This window comes from Lipophrys pholis, assembly GCF_963383615.2.
Source record: "Lipophrys pholis genome assembly, chromosome: 2".
NCBI lineage: Eukaryota > Metazoa > Chordata > Actinopteri > Blenniiformes > Blenniidae > Lipophrys > Lipophrys pholis.
In genome coordinates, this window is record NC_137636.1 from 11,663,584 (window position 1) to 11,680,453 (window position 16,870).

The following is a 16,870-nucleotide window of genomic DNA, read 5'->3' on the forward strand; positions in this document are numbered from 1 at the left end:
GCAGATTTGAGATTTTCGGCCAAAACCAGAAATTTCACTGAGTCAAACGCAAGTTGAGACTGAATAATAATACTGAATATATTGAATGTTGATACTATATATTTTTTAATGCTTGTGCTCTTTGCTTCCCGCTGCTTTCGGAGCCTGTGTTTGATACTCACATCTGATCTGATCAGTCATATGTGGATTGAACTCAACACAGTAAAAAAAAAGAAATAGATGGAGTTTTTGTATGAATTGTATTGGACATTTAGTTTTTGTTTGTTTTCTTAACATTTAGAATAATCAACACATGAACATATAAACTTAGATCAGAATAATATTACATTACATTACACTTGATTCAACATATAACGATACTCAATTAAATTTGGTTTCATTCATCAATTTAAAAAAAAAAAGAATTGCTTTGGCAGACTTTGTTTCTGACCATATATGAAGGCCTCTTTATGAAACAAACAAATTTAAAACATCCAATTAAAACACAATTTTCAGTCACATAACAGTCAGGCTACAAACAGAACAAACATGATTAATAAAATTAGATCATCATAGTTTAAGAGACAGGCCGTGAAAACAAGAAAACACCAACGAAAGCAGATTAAGCCTGTAAAGCATATCTTATCTTAAAATTACTATCTTTCCACAATTTAGATTGGGATTACTGGAGTTGCAGAAGAAAACAACAACAACTCTGCTTGCAGGAGCCACGATTGGATTTTTCTATAACTTTCATCTCCATATGGACAGTGTGGGCTTTTATAAAGCAAGACCTTGACATATCGGGATGCCAGAGAAATATTCATATACAGTAATATAGAAACTCTTTTATAAAGATATGTGGGCATTAAAGGTTTTGCGTCTATCCATGTTCTTATTTGTCCTTGTAAAAAGCCTCTCAGAGCATTTAATAGTGAGATAAATAATATCTCCAGTCGCTCTGAATCAATCGCTTTGAAATTTCACAGGTAAACTGAAATGTTGACAGAGCGTGAAAGCATTCTCATGGCCTCAAAAAATAAATTCAAGGCACGATGAATGATTGAAAAAGGTGAAATGTAAAGGAAAACAAACAAAACACAAAATAAGCTTCATTTCAAATAATGAAGAATCTATACGGTTCCATCTTTTTGAATGAGTCATCATGTATGAGTTACACTTTAAAAGACGGAAATAAATGAATGAATAGATGAATACATTTTTGGATAGTTTGGACATGTAATCAAACAAAACAAAATATCTCCAGATGTCACCATAAACTCTTAGAACTGGTTCAGCATTTCGGATTACATGTTGGGTCAACAATTGTACAAAATGTGAAAGTGAAACTTGTGTTAACACAAACTTGATATGAAATGTGTTTGTGGTATTTCAGTGTTTTGCGTTTGCTTCATTTTATGTAGAAGTTTTACAAACTGACCTCGACTTCACATTGAAGATCACAACATTTTTTTGGTGTGTTTTTACTTGCAGCATGACTGCTAAAATAAATCTGTGATTTTGTATGTTTAGTTTCAAACTTTATTTTTCCAACATATATTTTTTTTAAAGATTCCAAACTTCATAACATTTTACATTTCTTACACATGATTAGAAATATTTCACAATTAAAAAAAAACATATCCTTTGTAGCTTCATTTTCTATATTGAATTCTGAATAAATTTCAGTATTTTATGAACTTTTATTTGTTATTAACCAAGAGCCTTTTAAAATCAGAAAGTACTTTTTTTTTTTAATGCTTGAGTTATTCTAGTTTTTATGTTATGAGTGTAGACAACAACGAAACATGTAACCTTTCACTTACTGGACCTCAGTGCTAATGTAGTATATTTGAGTATTTTGTGATAATTAATGGTCCCTAACAGCTGAAGTGCAGTGTGGAATCATCCAGCTGCTGTTTTGAAGAGCATCATGCCAAACACGGAAAAAAAAACCAAAAAACCAACTTAAGCAGATATAAAATGACAAAAGACAAGACAACAAATACGACAGCAGGAAGAATACAAATGTGCCGTAGAGTAAAGCATGAGACCATAACTCAATACTGCCAGCCCACACTTTCCCCTCACAATGAATGACTTTGCACTACCTCTGGATATTCATCTTCCCCTGACGGTAGCTTTTTGTTATTTCCACCCCTTCTACTTTTCTTTTTTTTTCGGGCAGAGAGGAGTGAGGCGGGCTATGTGACCATTAAGTCTCAGTGTGAGGAGAGAGACATGCGTCAGCCTGTGGCTCCCCCTCTGACAGACTGAAGAATGGATGAGTTTCAGAGAGTTGGACAGCAGACGGACGCAACCACAGAAAAGCTCATTCCATCCACATCCTTATCCCCCTGCCCCCCCCCCCCTCCCCATCTCTGCTGCTCCGCCTGCTGTAAAAAGATTTCCCACTGAAAAAAAACACTGAGGTCGAAGCTATTTGAATAATTTTTGTGATGGAGGCGGGGCCCGCGCGTCTCGCCATGTTGGATAATAGTGCAAGTGCACCCAGCCAGAGGCCACTGCTGACTTTCACTTTAAAACTTACCTCACGGGATTTAAATCTGACATTGGAAAGAAGGATGACAACTCTGACACTTTAGGGTTTACCCAGATGCATCACCTTTGAGTTGAGGAGAAAAAAAGAAAAAAACCCTAACCCAAACCATCCAGTGTGTTTAGTGCACGCTGGAAATTAAACTGATCACGGCATCTTCATTATTTCTCCCCATTACCGAAGCGCCGTGTCAGGTGGTGACCTGATGTCAGCTCATTTACTCAAGAGTCTCAAGCTGAAGGAGACACAACACTAGTTTTCTTCCCTTCTGTAACAGCCAATTGGATTTTTGTACCTGCTTGTTTCTGTCTGGACAGATAACAACCACTGCTGCAGCTTTGCAGTCGAGCAGAAGAACAACGTCTCGGTGAAATAAAAAATATTTTTTTATAAAATCGACCGAATTGTAGTTTATTCAGTTTTACTCCCCTGGACTTGCATGCTCGTGGTACAATCCTTTAGTTTTTTTTCCCAATAAGGTAGTTAAATCTTTGAAGACCAGAAATACACCTGTTCAGCAGCTTGTTACTGCAATAATCATCCAATCACATGGCAGCTGTATGATGCATTTCTGCATGCAGATACAATCAGCTAGGGCTTGTTTACACACGGCAAAAATTCTGATTTTTCAAAGCGTTTGGGCCTTTTGCTTACACGTAAATAAAGGTTTTAGATTTTCACTTGAGCACGTTGTGGTGTAAACGGGCCTGAGTCGGCTGCTATGAGACGCTTCCGACCTGGACGAAGCAGAATACGCATTGACACATCAAAAACTAAACAATCCTACATGAACAAGTGCAGGAGTTCCTGAACAAACTGGTTGCAGCCTTTATTCTGGAACAAAAGATAATCTATGACAAAAACATGTACATCAAATAAAAGGCTTCACACCAAAAGAAGGCAAAACCCCCCCAAAGAATCCCAGAAGCGATAACCAAATTCCCAAGACAAGAAATGATGAGCAGCCAACAAACCTCAGTTTGATAAGCCTGGGGATGCCACGTACTCTTCTTACACACTGGGAGTGGGTAGAAAATGAAGCACAGCTGACAACAATCATGGTGAGGAAGCAGAGAGGAGGAAATGTGGGTGGGGCAACAAGACACAGGAGATGAAGGGAAAGATGGTAAATGAACACAAACAGGAAACCAGACATGAATTAGAAACTAGAAACCAGAAAACATTGGGTTGAAGGGAGAACAAATCATGAAAACAACTCATAAGATGGACAAGGGGCCAGGAGTATTGCGATAATAGAAAAGAACACAGACAGATCGCAAGAAAATGTTTTTAGTACGTAAATACTTTTCAAAGCAAATATTCAAAGACGTGACAATGAACAAGAAAACAAATAAGACTGAAATCATGTGGGGACGTAGTTAGAAAATCCAAATCTACTCACTTTGTTCTGTAATTCAGATCAGATCCTGACGACATTATGTTTCATTTCATTGCAGTTTTGGGAATTCCTTTCCCAGAAATATCCCTTTTGTATTCATCCCTCCTATAAAGTAAAATATAAAGAAGAAATTAAAAAAAAAAAAAATACTTTCACATCGGGTTGTGGGGAGTGAGGTAGCAACCCTAGAAACCAGTAGCTGTCCTGTAATCAACACCATTGAGGCGATATACTGGATGGTGGCAGCAGAGCGGTCACCCTGGGGTTAAACTGATAGAGTGTAAATTAACCAATAACACAGGAGGCCTCTACTCATGGAGTCATATCATGGGGAGCTCAGATTGAGTTTTGGTCAAGATATATACATTTATTCCAATGAAATGTTTGGTGTGCATTGTGATGTAGCGGTCAGCTTGCCTGTCAGCGACTAAACCTTAGGTACTTCCCAGGATCGGGACTTTGTGTGTCGTTTTCATCTTTTGCTAGTGCATGTGTGGGTTTTCCACAGTACTCTGGTTTTCCTCTCATAATCCATAAATCAACTGTAGCTACATATCTGTGGACTGCTGTCTGTCTCTCGGTGCTTGTCCTGTGACGGACCAGCGTCCGGTACAGTACCTGCTTTCACACATTGTCAACGGGGGGGGGGGGGGGGACTCCCTCGACCAGATATAGGAGGTGTGGAAGTTGACTCAATGGGTGGAGATGGTCAGAAAAGCATGGCTGTGCATAAAATAATTGAACCTCGTAAAACCTGAAGTGGGAATCCCTTGAAAACAGATTGTGAAGTTTGTATGCTTTTTCCTTTTGGAGTCGAGTGTAACGTGAGTTCACCTTTGCCTCATATCTATTTTAACCAGCATTATGCAGTTTATCCGTCACGGGTTCTAAAGTCATTGGCACACGATGGCTGATGTTAATGGTTCAATAAAAGCACGGGCGAGGAAACGTTGCCCAACAAACCTGAATGACTCTGTGAGTGGGTGTTTTTGAATCTTGAGCGTTTGTCCTTGGTGGGATGCATTTCTAAAATACTACGTCATTCAATTTCTATGAAGGATTATTCTTCTGTGAGAATCTTTGAATATCTCACAAGGACAGTCATTCATTTGATGGATTTTCAAGAATGTGTCAAGCACTTGTTCTAGGGTGAACGCTTCTCAAAGACGCCTACAGTGAAGGATAGGATTTTGTGACATTTGACCATATGTAGGTGTTATTCACCACTGGATGAAGTAGACATGCTCCAAAACTGTTGAATCCCAACTTTTCTTGGAATGATTGGAAGACGTCTCGTCCAACCTCTGGTTCAGGGTAGTGTTTACACTGCTGGTGCACAACCATGGTCCGGACCAGACACTTACTCTTGTTACACATGTTGTGACATATATTCTACAACACAACTTCTTCAGCAATACTGCGTGCAGAGCAAAATGCAAAACTAATTACTCACCAGCAGCCAACGAAATGTATGGGGGAAAAAAATCCCTTAATCATGTAAATAAATTACAATAAAATGCCAACATGTGCCAGTGCTAAAGCTTGTTATGTCCTTTGTTCTTGATTTTATCAGGACATTGTCAGCTTGGTTTGCATGCACAGTGCAGGTATCAGCAATTATAAATCCACAGATCAACAGCATTAACCGTACCGCCGTTTGTTTTTTTAAACACCCTGAAGGAACAAACTTGAAAGAATGTAACCTTAAAGTTGAGAAACATTGACCTGTGAGCAGCATTTAGGCCTTCACTTTTGAATACCTGTCTGCCTTACTGTGAACCGACCTGCTTCCCTTTGCGTTGTCTGCCTGATTCTCCTTCCCTCCATTTTGACTTAATTTTTTTTTTCTCCTTGTTTTTGGTTCTATCCGGTGGCAAAACATCTATTGTTAATTATCATGTTTTTGTTCAGCTGTGGCGTTCATTTTGTCCTGCTTCATTTTTCCCATTTCTGACCTCCTCCCTCACCAAAATGTAAAACTTTGTCAAGACAATTTTCTGTTATCATGAAATGCAGAATCTTTGTGAAAAATTTGAGTCCCCGTTGAAGGTTCCGAGGAAGGTGGACACAATCTCAGAATGCTTTGGGCAAGACCTGACTGGGCAAGAATATCAATGAAAAATAATAATGAAAAAAAAAACAAAAACAGGAGGCCTGTTAGCTTAGAGGAGATGTGGTTTAGGATGATTCACAACATTTTGGTGGCTTTGCAGTTTCACGACAAAAATGTAATAATTCAAGTCTCATTAAAAACATAACCTTCAGAGAAAGTAAATAGCAACGGTGGATCTTTACTCCACCTTTTTTGAGCTTTCTTGTCTGACATTTAACACGAATGCACAAAAGATAAAGAACGCTGTGTTAAGTAGATCATTTCTTTTTGTTACACTGCTTCTTTGGCTTTATATCTTGTGTCATTGACGAAACGTCACTAGAAACAGTTTCCCAGGTCTTTTATTCTGATATCATGGCAGCACCTGTGAGTTTTTGCCCTGTTATATGTGGCATATGGTAATTGGATTGTAAGGTTTTTGTGAGGGGAGGAAGTGGAGCAGCCTTCTAGCAGTCCTGACATCAACCCTATTGAACAGTGGAGGATTACGGCAGTCAGGACAGATTGTTCATGTCAGAGGGACCAACGCAGCCATGTCGGCTGACTTAAAGAATGGGACGGACCTCACTGTGTGAGCACGCTGGTGACCGCCATGAGAAGGAGGTGCCAGGCTGGTTTTTCAGGCTCTCCTGTGTCTTAGGACAAAGCTGTTTGGTATCGGCAAAGAAAATGTGGCTATTGGTTTTTTTTATGGACATAAAAAGATCATCATATACAACCCAGATACTGTTGCTCATCCCACAAATGTTGCTAAACGAATGTAGCGCTAAAGGGGGAAAAAGGCTTTCCGAAGGCACACAATTTATTATATATAATCCTTCAAGACAAATGTCCTTAACTTTTGTTTGTGGTTTATGTTGTTTTATGAAACTAAATGAGTGAATGACTGGATGAAATATTTTATTTTCTCCAACTCAAATGGCTTAAAGTTCAATCACTTTGTCTGAGATTCATTGGATTATTTCAGACCACCGTTCAGGTTTTTTTCAAGAATAACTTGTTTGGTGCATCTGGCTGGACTCGGCGGGTTGGTAATCACCTGTCTTTTGGAAACATTCCTGCTCATCCAGTACATTCCAACCCAATATTCTTCGGAGTCCATATTATGCAGTGAGAAATTATTTCCCAGAGATTTTCAGCACATGTTAATTCCACCGTTTAGGAGAAGAGCACAGCTTGTGTTTACAATGAGCATTCAACACTGTTTGCATGTGCACAGTCGAGTCAAAAGCTCAGGTCAAGTCGAACACTCTTCATTCAGAACAATTTCAACAGCACTGGAAGTCTATTTAGTTGTTTCTGGCTGTTTTAAAATCACAAAACCACCCATCCACCCATCCATCCATCCATCTATCCATCCATCCATCCATCCATCCATCCATCCATCCATCCATCCATCCATCCATCCATCCATCCATCCATCCATCCATTTCTTTCTTTAAATCCTCAGACAGACGTTTCTCTTTAGTACTTAGTCCTATCATAGGTCCACTGAACCTTTTTCTTCCAACATTTTTCAATAATACTGAGTTAATCACTTCAGTTGTTCACATTGGTACATATAGTTACACGCCAAGTTTAAAAATATATAGATGCAGAGATCTGATTGATTTAAAAAACCATTTGAGTAAACACACCTTTCTGCAGTGAATGAAAGAAGAATGTTTCAAAAACTTAGCAAATTATACAAAAAGGTTAAAATTCCATGACCAGGCAAGACTGTCTGGGAAGACAGAAAAAGTTAAGTCACTTTGAAAAAAAGAAAGAAAACATACATTATCAATCCCCTTGGAGAAAATTACTTTTCTGTATTCAACCAAGTAAAGGCGAACTAGTGATAGTTCCTACACATAAGCATCGGTATTCGAACCCGTAAACCACAAACACAAGCTTTTTCTAACCTCCACTACTGCCATTCATTTTCAAAAACATGTAAAAATAAGAATAAAGTATATACAGTATCTAAAATTGACATTTTTCACACGAAGACTACTGTCGGGCCCACTGATGAATGCTGTCACCTTTACCCTATTACTTTACTCCAGCCTTTGTTTCCATACTGATCTCGAAGCTGCTTCGCATTGTCCAAAAGATAGTTTCAGACAAAAATAAGTAAAATGGTCCCATCATGCCCTCACACAACTTTAACAGGAAGCATCCTGTTATGCATCTGTCCACTGATCCTGTAGGTCTGAACTTCATGTGTAGCCATTGGCGGCGCATTGCTATCTATCATTTTATGGCACATTTCCATTGTCATGGTCTGTAACTTTATAAACTTTAATTTGAAAGAAATTTTTGAGGGGAAGAAATGGTCTTATTTAAAATAACCGAATCTACGATAAACACAGTTATGAGCTGTTTTGGCCCTTTTTGCCCTGTAAAGGTGGCTGATTTAGCAGTACTGTAATATTTTATATGCAGATGACTGGGCTTCATACCATTAACTACGTATACTATAGCACTTATGCTATTAACACTAAGCCAATTCACATTTATAAAACATTAATAGAGCTCTTTACCAAAACTTGAAAGATATGTCGAGTTTGTGTGAACAAATATTGTGACAAGCAGTTTTTGTTCATGATTTGTACTGTTTCTGTTATCTCTGCTGTAATTAAAGGAATTTGTGCAGACGCTGCGTAATATTCCCAATGTCAATGATGGAATATGCGTTGACCAGCAGATTGGGATTATTTATGGCATTAAAATGACGCTTTCACGTGCTGCCAGTATACTGCATGCATAAACAGTCTCAGTGAGTCTATAAAAAGACAGCCTATCTCACCGAGTGTCGTAGGTGGATATACTTTCACCAGCCCCACCTCATTGTGCCCACTGCTTTAGTTGTGAGTTAAGTGGGGGGAAAAATGCAGAACAAAATGGGAATAAGATCAAAAAAATGTAATAAAAGCTGCAATTTGTTATCAGCTGTTTACATAGAATATTAAATATTAACCTTTGAGTTTTATTTTATTTCATTTTGATGTAGATAGATAGATAGATAGATAGATAGATAGATAGATAGATAGATGGATAGATAGATAGATAGATAGATAGATAGATAGATAGATAGATAGATAGATAGATAGATAGATAGATAGATAGATAGATAGATAGATAGATAGATAGATAGATAGATAGATAGATAGATAGATAGATAGATAGATAGATAGATAAATGCACATTTTCAGAGTCTCTCAGATGTGAGAAAGGCTCAAGTGTGGCTGCTGCACACAAAGAAGTTGAAGCAGAGAAATGCCACAGCGCACACTGAGTGACGTCAACCAGGAGGCCCCGTGGGGATGAGGTGAGTCAGAGCCAGGGCCGCGGCCTCGCCAGCTCTCCGCAGCCATGAGCGCGTCATCACCAGTCTCACTGACACCCTCTCACATTTCTCTGCATCTGCTTCAATGTGCCTCTGCCTCCCTCCATCCCTCCGCCTCCTCAAGAGGATCTCTTCACATCCATGGCGTGCGCCAGTCCTCGTGCTGCCTGTCTGTCTTTGTCTCCATCCACACTTTTGGGTGGGTTCTCATCAAGCGGGGAAGGTTTTATAGCTAATTATGGTTAAAAAAAAAGAAAAAAAAGAAAAAGACGCTTCCTTTCTTTTTATAAATGCAGTCAGGGAAGGAGGATGCTTAAAAGAGGTAACATATAAAAGAAGTTTCAAGGTTTCTCATCTTGTGCTGGGTGGGGGAAAAAAAAGGATTTTCAGATACTCCGACAACATGGAAATGATAGCTTTGTATTGATGAGGTTCAGATAATAGCATTATTTGGTGATTTGAGTGCAGTGAGTCACACCTATGCCTTGCACCCTTAGTTAGACAAAGAACAGCGCCGCAGAACAGCATCCTCTAATATCTTCCTGGCTGAAACATGCTCAGGTTAAGAGAGCAAAAGCGTGTGTATCTCGGCACTGAAGGTTTATGGTGATAAGGGGCTCATTAATGCAGGCATATACTGTTAGTGATGGATCGGGGCCACAGGATCTGAGCGGAGATGATTCACCCCATCACCAGCAGAACAACACTTTTAAGATTTTGGATGAAGCGCTCAGACACAAAGTACCCCATAAACCTTCATCACTTAACCTACTCGAGGGCCTCTCCTAACAGCCAGCACTCGACGATGATAATAACGTAAGAAAAGACAAGCGTGTACAGAAAGAATCAGGGGTGTGTTTACATTAACGTCTCTGTGCCATGGGCGCTTATATCATATATGTTTATTCTTATTCTGAACCATGATGACAGAATAGGATAGATAATAGGTCCATTTTATGTCAGCGCCAGTGAACAGAAAATGGTCAAATGTTCGGATTGTTTTCACATTGGGCATGGTACACTTCTGATTAGCAGTTTGTGGAAGAGTGTTCAGAGCCTATGCAATGGTTTATAATACAGAATCATGTCTGATCTTAATAGAGAGCCACCTGGGAGTCTACCACAGACCTCCAGAATATCTTGTAGATGGGGAGATGGTCCATTTCTTTCAGGTTTCGTCAAACAACTTTCACCAAATGTCTTTATTATTTTAATCAGTCAAAAAAAACAAAAAACTGCTTAAATATTCGCTCGCTTCGCTCACATTCAACTTTGGTTATTTTGATTAAATGAGTTTTAAAGATTTGGGATCTTGGATATGTGGCTGTTATTTTTCCTTTCAGTGAATCAAATCCAATTTTGAGGAATGTGTTAACGAGTTGCCTTATAACTTTCTTTGTATCCGATAGTATACAACCAAACAAAAGATAGTACCTGTGGCTTGCCGCGTTATCGTTTCCCTTGTTGGAAAAAATAAATAAATAGACAAGTTCGCATAATTAGTTTGCTTTGAAAAAATTTGAACTTTGTCTGAAATGTGTCAATTTTCTTTAAAATGTCATAATTGAACTAATGAGTCTATAATTGGAACAATAAGTCATTATTATGAAGCAGTTTTCTTAATCCAGGTTTCCAGTTCTAAGAAGATGCAATTTCCCATCATGTAAGTGTGCTCACACACACACACACATACACACACACACACACACACACACACACACACACACACACACACACACACACACACACACACACACACACACACACACACACACACACACACATCCTCTGGTGGGTAGGATTGCAGTGGGCTAATGGGAGGAGGAGGAGGAGGAGGAGGATGATGAGGAGGCAGATATAAAGATGGAGACTTCATTTTTGAATTGGTTGACGCCCGTCTGCGCGCTGCCTGCAACGTGTTCAAGTTTCATTCATGCCAGGTAGAGGCGTCCGCTGGTGGGGGGGGGCATGAGGGTGTCTGCAGGGGGAGGGGCTGTGGCAGAGGTGGTGGTGGTGGTGGTGGTGGTGGGGGTGCTGTTGGGTTGAGAGTGGGGTGGGGGAAGTAGCTTGCCCGGAGAAAGAGGTCTGCACCACATACAACATTCAAGCGAACGTCTGACGTCAGTCCATCAATAATTAAAGCATTTTATTCATAGCCTGGGAGAAAAAGAATCAATTGACAAATCACATATTCACTTTGAGTTACTTCAAACAGTGAGACAATTAAAATGCACAACGTGTCTGCGTGTGTGCGCGGCTTTGTGTGTGATGCCATTTACACATTTTCTATTTATAGCCTCTCCGTTATTTAGGATGCATTTCCCAATCTATGGCAAAAGGAGGCATCGAGATCGTGACTGGCTCTTTTCCCCAACTACTCATCTGCAGCGGCTCGGATTAGTTCTAAGGTGAATTCAGCCATTGCATTTGTGTCATCTATCATGCTTTAACCTGGCAGCTTCCTCATTTGTTTTCCATTTATTGCCCCCCCCCCCCCCCCCCTCCCCTTTTTAAAGAGGAGTCACATTCCTGTTGTGAGGGTGATGGCTTGTGCCTTACTAAAAAATATAAATTCTGCCTATCATGTTATTTCCCCCCAATTTGAAAAAGACACAACATAAAAAATAAGCAGCAGGAGGTCAGTATAACTTTAGGAAATCCTCTCGACAAGATGTCACATGTTATCGTTGCTAATAAACAATTTATTTTGATCAAACAGCGAACAACTGAAATCACGTTGACATCACAGCCTGATTAAGTTATGTTATCATTCCTTTGTGTAAATATGTGTGTCATCCTTGAACTGACACCACTAAACTGTGGTCACATTTGGAACTAGTTTTCCTCCTGCGTGCCCCGAGTTATCATGAGTATTCAAGCGTCTTTGAGCTCCTTGTTTTGGTTTTTACTGCCCCTCCATTGGGAGGTTAGCTGTCACGGCTTGTATATGTCATATTTTCATCAGCAACAGGTACTGTAGATGTATTCATCAGTAAAGCTCTGGGAAATGGACTGATTATAAAAAAATTTTTTTTTAAAATAACTATAGATCCTCCTGACCACAGTTTGTTGTCTTCAGAACACATTTGTCTTTTTTTGGAAGAATTTTACATCCCTCCGGCTGATGTTGATCTTGTTTTTCTGTTTGTATGCATGAAGAATTGAGCCTATCAGTGGGGTGACAATAGGTTCATGATTGGGTTCGGGGTCACATGACGCTACGCGATGGACTTTCGACCAATAGCCCGTCATCTTTCCTGCGAGCCGGACGCCACGATTCTGATAAGAAGAGCGATTAAAAAAACTGTGCACGCGTGTGAACACGTCAGCTCATAACAACAACTAAGCCGTCCATCACAGACGCTCAGTGAAAAAGATGTCAACATTTCAGAGTTGTTTTATCAGACTTTGCTAACAAGTAAGAAGCCTGAATCGGTCCAATCAATGCCAATGTTGAATTCATCAACTTGCCGAGCATGTCCTCAGTGCTCCCTGTCCGGCCGTCTTCGCTCGGCGTGTCGGCCTGCCGCTGACCTAACCCGACCTCGGCTCTGCCTTTGCCAGTAGCTGCATCTTGACCTTTGACCCTTTGACCCTCCCAAGACACTTCTGGATGCTCTTTCAGTGGGGTTAGGGGAAATGTTGTTATTATGGTGGAAATCTGCTCGTAAGACGAAAACAAAATCACTGTCATCTCCAGGCTGAACCAAAAGCTTCAAACAGGCGCCTGAAGAGGTAAAAATACGAAGAAAAAAAAAAAAAAAACACTTCAAAGATAGAAAATATTTTTCACTCACATATTTTTCCCCAACATGTGCATCAGCTGGAGCTGAGAGAAACGAATTCAACCACTGTGTTGAGAGTATATGTTGGTTAAACGGGATGTTCCAGGGAGAGGAAACAGACATTTGTTTCACTGTCTGTGACTTTTAAAAAATTTTTTTCTACATTTGACTTTTTTTTTTAACTTCCATCCTGTCGGTAACTGATGATGCTGCGTGTCTGCAACGCAACGCGAACTCAAGACATCCAGTGGTGTACAACAAACAACAAACAAACGCGCTCATCAAGAAAGGATCGCACATTTTAATCGTGGCGTCACTTACCCTCCAGAGTAATCCGTTCAATTTCTAGAAGTGGCCAACGGAGTAAGTTCTAATCAGGAAATTCAGAAAGTGCAAATTTCGGTTCCAACCTGGGATAAAAGAGTGCGAGCATAGGTGGCATGCTTGTGTTTTCTGCCTCGGCCACCCCAGCTTTCTGACCAATCGCGCCTCAAGTCTTAAGCCACACACCAGTGTGTCGGGAACAAGCCGAGAAAACTATCAATGGGAATAAAATAAGGTACAAAAATCTACAGCAAAGCACGAGAATATGTCATTTCAGCTGAGGTGAGATGAAGAAAATGTTCTGCTTCTTTATTATCTTTGGAAAACAGAGTTTTTCCTGCCTGCATATTTTCAGCAGGAGACATAATTGTAGCCAGGTTTGTGACCACCGGCAACATGTTCTGAAGTGAACGGAGTGCTATTTTTTTTTAGCTGCGCAGAAGCCGTAGGAAGGTGGTTGGGGCGGAAAGAGGGCGTGAGAAGCATAAGTTTGGAAACCGGAGGTTCAAAATACCAAGTCCACAGAGTATGTGATATACTTTAGGTAGAAAAGAGTCAAAGATATATTTTTGATTCATTTATTTTTGTTTGACCTTTGCGCTTTTGTGTTTATTTGGACTTTTCCAATAGTTAACTAACACGACTACCCTTCTTCACCAGAATGCTGTGGGAGCCAGAAGTCATGTTTCAGTTTTCAATGAGCACATTTATTTCTGTGTTTTAAGCGAATCTTGTGAATTACTCAAACACATTCACCAGCAGTATGTCTCTTAATTATTGTTCACACACCATGAGGAAAATATGACTCTGCTGGTGTGTGTGTGTCCCCCTCTATTTTGCTGTTTGAGCTGAAGCTGCTGACAGACAGGACTTTGATTTGTCATCAAAGCTTTTCTGTCGGTTTTGATTTTGATTGACGTTCAATGAAATTGTGCTGTGATTGAGTTTCAGCAGCTTTTTCAACACCATGCCCTCTGAATAAAGCCTCTGTGCTTAAAAACACACCCTATAACCCCCATCAGCAATAACCTGCGTAATGTGACAACTTCTTACAGCTATAAATGATGCCAGATATTAAAAAAAAAAAAAAAGGATTAAAAAAACAGGACTTGGTGGGCGATATATAGACTGAATGAATAATGTGGAATCTGTGTGGCTTCATCAGGCCGATATCAACAATCAGAACACTGACCTGGCCACAAAATCCTTCAATTCTGTGCCCATGAGCCACTCCCCGAGACTCCTGTCGACAACAAATCTGTGTTTGAGCCGTGTTCTGAAAGTCTCATCAACGTACACTTTTTCCACAATACATGATGCTGAATGAAGCGAAGTCCAGGCTGTACCTCTGGCTCGGTGTGAGGCCGGCCACGCCGCTCATGTCAATGTGCCATCCTCTGACTCATGGTGTTGCCTACAGAGGGGGAGGGAGACAGAGGAGACCGAGAGCTCAGGTTGTGAGAGTGGGATGAAGTGTTTTCTCCCCCTACTGACTGAAAAGCTTCCTCATATTTTCAGTGGGAAATTCACACCGATCCACCGGCGTTCAGAGAGCCACATTCATTCATTCACTACCACATGCAGCAGATTTATATGTAGTTTCAGCCCCCCCCCACAGCACAGTCTCAATAAACTGTTTCAAAAGGATTTTTTATTAGAATATGACCGACTGAAACTAGACGTTTCATTGTTTAAATTCTAAAGAGTAGTTATATAATGGTTTGTATTAAAGACTTATTTCATAGATTAATTAATATTACTCAGCTTTATGCAGTAAGTGTGTATATGCTAGATTTTTAAAGCCTGTTGTTACCTTTTACTGTATAAATATACTCGTACCTTGATTATGCGCGAAGGGTTGAAAAGACCAGTTTTTGTTATTTGATTGACTTTTAATAGTTTGATAAATCATGCACAATATATTGGACCAGTGGTCAAAATATATTAGAAAATGCGTCAATAAAGGGGTGAATTTAAATGACAAAAATAAAAATACTGATGATTTCAAGATACATATCCAGACAGCAGCAGCAGACATTGCCTTCAGGCATTTTCCCACATGTTTATTATTATCAAGTTCAAATATTTTCAACTCTATTTACATGCAGCTTCAAACCATTGGGAATACAAAAAAAACACAACGTCAAAATAACTTGATAACATGACCGAACTATCCAATCTTAAATAGAATATTTATTTGCTGGTCAGGTTAGAGATGATAGAAAAGGTTTTTAAGCGTTCATTGTAAGAAGGGTTAAATTTGATTTCCCATGTCAGCTGAAGTGAGCAATAAAAACAAGAAGAAAGTATACAGTTTTTTATTTTATATGTTAGGCATATTTGTTCACAGTCTGACTTCTCTGATGTATCATCACTTTTACAACATCTCGGCAGAAGGAGCCTATTAGTCACCTTAAAAATACATCAAATTTAAGCTACAGACATAAAACTGAAGGTCCTTTGGAACTGATCCCCACTTCAAATGATTTATGTACACGCAAGAAAATAAAATCTCCACTGAGACAATACAAGTTTACAGCAAGTGATACCAGAGACAGTCTCCATCCGTCCATCCATCCATCCAAGATTATCCCTATAAATTCACAAATTAGAACATTTTTTAAATGTTGACTCTAATATTTGCCCACAAACTCAATTACCCAACATCTCAGCAAATGGTCAACAGTGTAAATTTAGCTCATTAGCTCAGATTACAAACTCAGCAAATTGCAATCGCTCATAAAAAACTAACGTTTACTCAGCATTGATTCCCCTTTACTGATTTATATCCAATTTAATGAAAATATCCAATGAACCAATGAGTGTACAACTTTATTGTCTGGGTTGTCTCAGTGGAATCTGCATACTCTGCCTGTGCATGTGTGGGTTTTGTCCGATGGCTCTCCAGCTTTACCCTTTAGTCTATAAACATGCATTTGAGACTCACTGGTGACTTTCAATCCCATAAAGGTGTGACTATGAGTGTGTGTGGCTGTCTGTCTCTCTGTATTTGCCCTATGACATACTGATGACTACTGAAACACACAAACTAATAATTAAAACTACAAATGGAAAACAACATGCTTTGTTAAGCAGCTCTGTTGGTTTGTGTGTTCAGTATATATGTTAAATAGTTGTCACACACTGTGGCCACATTGCAGTTGCCATCTATACCTCTGCATTAAATGGATGTAAATATTTTTGAAAAATGGCTGTGTCTTAGGTGTTTCTTTCTATCCTCGTCTTTTCCCAAATAGCAGTTTTGTTGTGTTTCCTGCCTTCAGATATTTGATGTGATAATCAAAACCTATTGAGTTACGTTGGATTGCACATGTTCCTGTGAGCTTGCAGATCTGGAGTCAAGAGGATAATCCCAGATAAT